The sequence below is a fragment of the Ammodytes marinus genome, assembly GCF_949987685.1.
Source record: "Ammodytes marinus genome assembly, contig: scaffold_269, whole genome shotgun sequence".
In the NCBI taxonomy this organism is placed as follows: domain Eukaryota; kingdom Metazoa; phylum Chordata; class Actinopteri; order Uranoscopiformes; family Ammodytidae; genus Ammodytes; species Ammodytes marinus.
This window is the reverse complement of record NW_027648106.1, coordinates 20,001-28,451: the sequence shown is the minus strand read 5'-3', so window position 1 is coordinate 28,451 and position 8,451 is coordinate 20,001. Positions and strand designations below refer to the sequence as shown.

The following is an 8,451-nucleotide window of genomic DNA, read 5'->3' as shown; positions in this document are numbered from 1 at the left end:
AAACATGGAGAAGCCTACACATCAGTGCAGCGTGTGCCACAAGACTTTCACTAAAAAGTCCAACCTGACGAGGCATCTGAAGATGTCCGAGACGACCCCATCCTCGGCGGTCTCGTCATTCCACTGCCCAACATCAACGCCAAGTCGATCTCGACCTTCACTGCTAGGGAGGAGAAGAAGGCCAACTACGGGGCGACAGTACTACCCAAGGTGACTCCTCACCTGAAAGTGCTGTCTGACGCACCATTCCCGTAGGCTCCTGCGCTGCCAACATCCCTCCCTCTGCCAGACCGGCCTCAGGTCCAGTACCAGCACATCCATCACGAGGCTGGAAAGAGACGTGGTGAGAAGCGGAGGTAAGTTGTCATAAGCACTTTGTTTCCCCTGCTGGCTGTGGAAAGCAAATAGCACACGTCATATCAATACCGATCACATGTGTATTTTATATTTCCAGATTATTTGTTGATGAGCTCTGGCCCTGTGACTCCTGCGAACCGGCCCGTTCAGCTCACGGTGTTGTCGTCCTCCACCCGGCCCAAGCCTGCTGCGCTCACCCACCTCCAGCCGAGGCCTCCTGCTGCGTTCACCTATGGCCCACCCCCTGTTTCGTGGGCCATCCTGCAGCCAGAGCTTTGTCCCTCCTGCACCAACAGTGAAGGCATTCATCCCCAACAAGTCCTCACGGCCATGTGGGGCTACGACAATGTGGTGTACGACAATTTTGAACACTTTAAGAGTGTCGTGGATGCGGAGTTGGGAAGGAGGAGTGTGTGTGTGTGTGTGTGTGTGTGTGTGTGTGTGTGTGTGTGTGTGTGTGTGTGTGTGTGTGTGTGTGTGTGTGTGTGTGTGTGTGTGTGTGTGTGTGTGTGTGTGTGTGTGTGTGTGTGTGTGTGTGTGTGTGTGTGTGTGTGTGTGTGTGTGTGTGTGTGTGTGTGTGTGTGTGTGTGTGTGTGTGTGTGTGTGTGTGTGTGTGTGTGTGTGTGTGTAATTTACCTCTGTGATGCCACTGTTCCTGTGCCATCTGTAGGAGAGAGAAAGTGGCTTGTTTGTGTTCGTTTGTCTCTTTCTTTGTGTGTATTAAAGTGCTTCAGCAAGCACTATCTATTTATATAGTTAAAAAAATGCACTTTGCAGTTTTACTTAAAGTTATTTTGTTTGTTTTTTATTTATTATTATTTATATTGATGTTAAAATGCACTTTGTAGTATCTGTTCTGGTCTATGTTCAATATCAAGGCCAATCTTTTTAACCTTAATCAGTTCCAATCTAACACAATCAGTTTACATAGCCTTCAGTGGTTGTTCATGTACAGATAATCTGTGTTTTTGTCATGTGTGTTGTTTGTTTGTCAGCTTCATGTCTTTGTGATGTTTGCCTGTATCTGTCTGCTTCATGTTTAACAAAAGTTTGCTAAAGAAAACACAAAAAAACACAACAGAGAGGAACGGCTTGAGCCTTTATTTGTTGATTGGTCACCTGAGTCTTTGGATCATCATGTTCATTATTGCACTTTAGCCTGTACAAGCCAATTGTTAATTTGTATCTTAAGTACAAGTGTGTGTTTTTGATTATTATTGATGTTATTTATGTGCCTGTGTGTATGTGATGTGTGTATGTCTGTCAGCTCCATGTTTAACTAAATGTTTGCAAATGGTAGTAAATGTTTGTCTCTCGTGTTCTCACCTGTAGATCTGTACCTTGTCGTTGTGGGCGAGCTTTTAACTAAACAGATCTTGTTTACTTGTGTTTTTATATGGATTGCCTTTTCAATGAAACACATTCTGGGTGAAAAATAAAAGTTGTAAAAGTATTTTGGAGTCTCTGTGTGCTTGGGTTTCACAAGGGGTGGGATAGTGGAAAGAAACAAAACACACCAAAGCAATTAGAAGTCCTTGTGTGAAAACAATGAGTTCTGTGAATGACTCTGATGTCTTCCAGACAAAGTGAGAGTGCACTGAATACATTCATATTCTTTTTCGTAATTCAGCCCAAAAATTACAACAATTATACACTTTTCCACTTGATTATATGAATCTCATCAGCTACGCCAACTCAAACTATAAAAATAATAAACAAAACATTCAGCAAACTAGTGGATTTTGATAAACTAGGCCTTGCACATGACATTTCTGGTAATAAAACCTCCCACCAGTGGCCACCAGATGGAGCCCTCCGTTTAGGATCGTGATCCTCTGATCCGATCCCAGGGGTTGTAGGATAGGGACTTTGGGGGGTCATGAGCCATTCCCAGGCGGTCTCCCATCCAAGTACTAACCAGGCCCTACCCTGCTTAGCTTCCGAGATCGGACGAGATCGGGCGTGTTCAGGGTGGTATGGCCGTAAGCGAAGGAACAGGGGACAAGTGGGCCTTTTATAGCTGGCTGCTGTGAGCAGTATTGCCTTTGATGTTTGATCTTTCTACCTCCTAATTGATCAAAATGAAAGCTTTTTTTCAACTTCAAAAAAAGCTTACAGCACCTGGTATTCCCAGGCGGTCTCCCATCCAAGTACTAACCAGGCCCTACCCTGCTTAGCTTCCGAGATCGGACGAGATCGGGCGTGTTCAGGGTGGTATGGCCGTAAGCGAAGGAACAGGGGACAAGTGGGCCTTTTATAGCTGGCTGCTGTGAGCAGTATTGCCTTTGATGTTTGATCTTTCTACCTCCTAATTGATCAAAATGAAAGCTTTTTTTCAACTTCAAAAAAAGCTTACAGCACCTGGTATTCCCAGGCGGTCTCCCATCCAAGTACTAACCAGGCCCGACCCTGCTTAGCTTCCGAGATCGGACGAGATCGGGCGTGTTCAGGGTGGTATGGCCGTAAGCGAAGGAACAGGGGACAAGTGGGCCTTTTATAGCTGGCTGCTGTGAGCAGTATTGCCTTTGATGTTTGATCTTTCTACCTCCTAATTGATCAAAATGAAAGCTTTTTTTCAACTTCAAAAAAAGCTTACAGCACCTGGTATTCCCAGGCGGTCTCCCATCCAAGTACTAACCAGGCCCGACCCTGCTTAGCTTCCGAGATCGGACGAGATCGGGCGTGTTCAGGGTGGTATGGCCGTAAGCGAAGGAACAGGGGACAAGTGGGCCTTTTATAGCTGGCTGCTGTGAGCAGTATTGCCTTTGATGTTTGATCTTTCTACCTCCTAATTGATCAAAATGAAAGCTTTTTTTCAACTTCAAAAAAAGCTTACAGCACCTGGTATTCCCAGGCGGTCTCCCATCCAAGTACTAACCAGGCCCGACCCTGCTTAGCTTCCGAGATCGGACGAGATCGGGCGTGTTCAGGGTGGTATGGCCGTAAGCGAAGGAACAGGGGACAAGTGGGCCTTTTATAGCTGGCTGCTGTGAGCAGTATTGCCTTTGATGTTTGATCTTTCTACCTCCTAATTGATCAAAATGAAAGCTTTTTTTCAACTTCAAAAAAAGCTTACAGCACCTGGTATTCCCAGGCGGTCTCCCATCCAAGTACTAACCAGGCCCGACCCTGCTTAGCTTCCGAGATCGGACGAGATCGGGCGTGTTCAGGGTGGTATGGCCGTAAGCGAAGGAACAGGGGACAAGTGGGCCTTTTATAGCTGGCTGCTGTGAGCAGTATTGCCTTTGATGTTTGATCTTTCTACCTCCTAATTGATCAAAATGAAAGCTTTTTTTCAACTTCAAAAAAAGCTTACAGCACCTGGTATTCCCAGGCGGTCTCCCATCCAAGTACTAACCAGGCCCGACCCTGCTTAGCTTCCGAGATCGGACGAGATCGGGCGTGTTCAGGGTGGTATGGCCGTAAGCGAAGGAACAGGGGACAAGTGGGCCTTTTATAGCTGGCTGCTGTGAGCAGTATTGCCTTTGATGTTTGATCTTTCTACCTCCTAATTGATCAAAATGAAAGCTTTTTTTCAACTTCAAAAAAAGCTTACAGCACCTGGTATTCCCAGGCGGTCTCCCATCCAAGTACTAACCAGGCCCGACCCTGCTTAGCTTCCGAGATCGGACGAGATCGGGCGTGTTCAGGGTGGTATGGCCGTAAGCGAAGGAACAGGGGACAAGTGGGCCTTTTATAGCTGGCTGCTGTGAGCAGTATTGCCTTTGATGTTTGATCTTTCTACCTCCTAATTGATCAAAATGAAAGCTTTTTTTCAACTTCAAAAAAAGCTTACAGCACCTGGTATTCCCAGGCGGTCTCCCATCCAAGTACTAACCAGGCCCGACCCTGCTTAGCTTCCGAGATCGGACGAGATCGGGCGTGTTCAGGGTGGTATGGCCGTAAGCGAAGGAACAGGGGACAAGTGGGCCTTTTATAGCTGGCTGCTGTGAGCAGTATTGCCTTTGATGTTTGATCTTTCTACCTCCTAATTGATCAAAATGAAAGCTTTTTTTCAACTTCAAAAAAAGCTTACAGCACCTGGTATTCCCAGGCGGTCTCCCATCCAAGTACTAACCAGGCCCGACCCTGCTTAGCTTCCGAGATCGGACGAGATCGGGCGTGTTCAGGGTGGTATGGCCGTAAGCGAAGGAACAGGGGACAAGTGGGCCTTTTATAGCTGGCTGCTGTGAGCAGTATTGCCTTTGATGTTTGATCTTTCTACCTCCTAATTGATCAAAATGAAAGCTTTTTTTCAACTTCAAAAAAAGCTTACAGCACCTGGTATTCCCAGGCGGTCTCCCATCCAAGTACTAACCAGGCCCGACCCTGCTTAGCTTCCGAGATCGGACGAGATCGGGCGTGTTCAGGGTGGTATGGCCGTAAGCGAAGGAACAGGGGACAAGTGGGCCTTTTATAGCTGGCTGCTGTGAGCAGTATTGCCTTTGATGTTTGATCTTTCTACCTCCTAATTGATCAAAATGAAAGCTTTTTTTCAACTTCAAAAAAAGCTTACAGCACCTGGTATTCCCAGGCGGTCTCCCATCCAAGTACTAACCAGGCCCGACCCTGCTTAGCTTCCGAGATCGGACGAGATCGGGCGTGTTCAGGGTGGTATGGCCGTAAGCGAAGGAACAGGGGACAAGTGGGCCTTTTATAGCTGGCTGCTGTGAGCAGTATTGCCTTTGATGTTTGATCTTTCTACCTCCTAATTGATCAAAATGAAAGCTTTTTTTCAACTTCAAAAAAAGCTTACAGCACCTGGTATTCCCAGGCGGTCTCCCATCCAAGTACTAACCAGGCCCGACCCTGCTTAGCTTCCGAGATCGGACGAGATCGGGCGTGTTCAGGGTGGTATGGCCGTAAGCGAAGGAACAGGGGACAAGTGGGCCTTTTATAGCTGGCTGCTGTGAGCAGTATTGCCTTTGATGTTTGATCTTTCTACCTCCTAATTGATCAAAATGAAAGCTTTTTTTCAACTTCAAAAAAAGCTTACAGCACCTGGTATTCCCAGGCGGTCTCCCATCCAAGTACTAACCAGGCCCGACCCTGCTTAGCTTCCGAGATCGGACGAGATCGGGCGTGTTCAGGGTGGTATGGCCGTAAGCGAAGGAACAGGGGACAAGTGGGCCTTTTATAGCTGGCTGCTGTGAGCAGTATTGCCTTTGATGTTTGATCTTTCTACCTCCTAATTGATCAAAATGAAAGCTTTTTTTCAACTTCAAAAAAAGCTTACAGCACCTGGTATTCCCAGGCGGTCTCCCATCCAAGTACTAACCAGGCCCGACCCTGCTTAGCTTCCGAGATCGGACGAGATCGGGCGTGTTCAGGGTGGTATGGCCGTAAGCGAAGGAACAGGGGACAAGTGGGCCTTTTATAGCTGGCTGCTGTGAGCAGTATTGCCTTTGATGTTTGATCTTTCTACCTCCTAATTGATCAAAATGAAAGCTTTTTTTCAACTTCAAAAAAAGCTTACAGCACCTGGTATTCCCAGGCGGTCTCCCATCCAAGTACTAACCAGGCCCGACCCTGCTTAGCTTCCGAGATCGGACGAGATCGGGCGTGTTCAGGGTGGTATGGCCGTAAGCGAAGGAACAGGGGACAAGTGGGCCTTTTATAGCTGGCTGCTGTGAGCAGTATTGCCTTTGATGTTTGATCTTTCTACCTCCTAATTGATCAAAATGAAAGCTTTTTTTCAACTTCAAAAAAAGCTTACAGCACCTGGTATTCCCAGGCGGTCTCCCATCCAAGTACTAACCAGGCCCGACCCTGCTTAGCTTCCGAGATCGGACGAGATCGGGCGTGTTCAGGGTGGTATGGCCGTAAGCGAAGGAACAGGGGACAAGTGGGCCTTTTATAGCTGGCTGCTGTGAGCAGTATTGCCTTTGATGTTTGATCTTTCTACCTCCTAATTGATCAAAATGAAAGCTTTTTTTCAACTTCAAAAAAAGCTTACAGCACCTGGTATTCCCAGGCGGTCTCCCATCCAAGTACTAACCAGGCCCGACCCTGCTTAGCTTCCGAGATCGGACGAGATCGGGCGTGTTCAGGGTGGTATGGCCGTAAGCGAAGGAACAGGGGACAAGTGGGCCTTTTATAGCTGGCTGCTGTGAGCAGTATTGCCTTTGATGTTTGATCTTTCTACCTCCTAATTGATCAAAATGAAAGCTTTTTTTCAACTTCAAAAAAAGCTTACAGCACCTGGTATTCCCAGGCGGTCTCCCATCCAAGTACTAACCAGGCCCGACCCTGCTTAGCTTCCGAGATCGGACGAGATCGGGCGTGTTCAGGGTGGTATGGCCGTAAGCGAAGGAACAGGGGACAAGTGGGCCTTTTATAGCTGGCTGCTGTGAGCAGTATTGCCTTTGATGTTTGATCTTTCTACCTCCTAATTGATCAAAATGAAAGCTTTTTTTCAACTTCAAAAAAAGCTTACAGCACCTGGTATTCCCAGGCGGTCTCCCATCCAAGTACTAACCAGGCCCGACCCTGCTTAGCTTCCGAGATCGGACGAGATCGGGCGTGTTCAGGGTGGTATGGCCGTAAGCGAAGGAACAGGGGACAAGTGGGCCTTTTATAGCTGGCTGCTGTGAGCAGTATTGCCTTTGATGTTTGATCTTTCTACCTCCTAATTGATCAAAATGAAAGCTTTTTTTCAACTTCAAAAAAAGCTTACAGCACCTGGTATTCCCAGGCGGTCTCCCATCCAAGTACTAACCAGGCCCGACCCTGCTTAGCTTCCGAGATCGGACGAGATCGGGCGTGTTCAGGGTGGTATGGCCGTAAGCGAAGGAACAGGGGACAAGTGGGCCTTTTATAGCTGGCTGCTGTGAGCAGTATTGCCTTTGATGTTTGATCTTTCTACCTCCTAATTGATCAAAATGAAAGCTTTTTTTCAACTTCAAAAAAAGCTTACAGCACCTGGTATTCCCAGGCGGTCTCCCATCCAAGTACTAACCAGGCCCGACCCTGCTTAGCTTCCGAGATCGGACGAGATCGGGCGTGTTCAGGGTGGTATGGCCGTAAGCGAAGGAACAGGGGACAAGTGGGCCTTTTATAGCTGGCTGCTGTGAGCAGTATTGCCTTTGATGTTTGATCTTTCTACCTCCTAATTGATCAAAATGAAAGCTTTTTTTCAACTTCAAAAATAGCTTACAGCACCTGGTATTCCCAGGCGGTCTCCCATCCAAGTACTAACCAGGCCCGACCCTGCTTAGCTTCCGAGATCGGACGAGATCGGGCGTGTTCAGGGTGGTATGGCCGTAAGCGAAGGAACAGGGGACAAGTGGGCCTTTTATAGCTGGCTGCTGTGAGCAGTATTGCCTTTGATGTTTGATCTTTCTACCTCCTAATTGATCAAAATGAAAGCTTTTTTTCAACTTCAAAAAAAGCCTACAGCACCTGGTATTCCCAGGCGGTCTCCCATCCAAGTACTAACCAGGCCCGACCCTGCTTAGCTTCCGAGATCGGACGAGATCGGGCGTGTTCAGGGTGGTATGGCCGTAAGCGAAGGAACAGGGGACAAGTGGGCCTTTTATAGCTGGCTGCTGTGAGCAGTATTGCCTTTGATGTTTGATCTTTCTACCTCCTAATTGATCAAAATGAAAGCTTTTTTTCAACTTCAAAAAAAGCTTACAGCACCTGGTATTCCCAGGCGGTCTCCCATCCAAGTACTAACCAGGCCCGACCCTGCTTAGCTTCCGAGATCGGACGAGATCGGGCGTGTTCAGGGTGGTATGGCCGTAAGCGAAGGAACAGGGGACAAGTGGGCCTTTTATAGCTGGCTGCTGTGAGCAGTATTGCCTTTGATGTTTGATCTTTCTACCTCCTAATTGATCAAAATGAAAGCTTTTTTTCAACTTCAAAAAAAGCCTACAGCACCTGGTATTCCCAGGCGGTCTCCCATCCAAGTACTAACCAGGCCCGACCCTGCTTAGCTTCCGAGATCGGACGAGATCGGGCGTGTTCAGGGTGGTATGGCCGTAAGCGAAGGAACAGGGGACAAGTGGGCCTTTTATAGCTGGCTGCTGTGAGCAGTATTGCCTTTGATGTTTGATCTTTCTACCTCCTAATTGATCAAAATGAAAGCTTTTT

General features: G+C 47.5%; 1 long non-coding RNA gene across 1 annotated transcript; it reads left to right on the top strand.

Moving 5' to 3' along the window:
- LOC307271033 lies at positions 1-1,810 on the top strand. Its single transcript, XR_013845582.1, has 2 exons — positions 1-356; positions 455-1,810. It is a non-coding gene; the product is annotated as an uncharacterized lncRNA (long non-coding RNA).
- Positions 1,811-8,451: the final 6,641 nt, after the last annotated feature.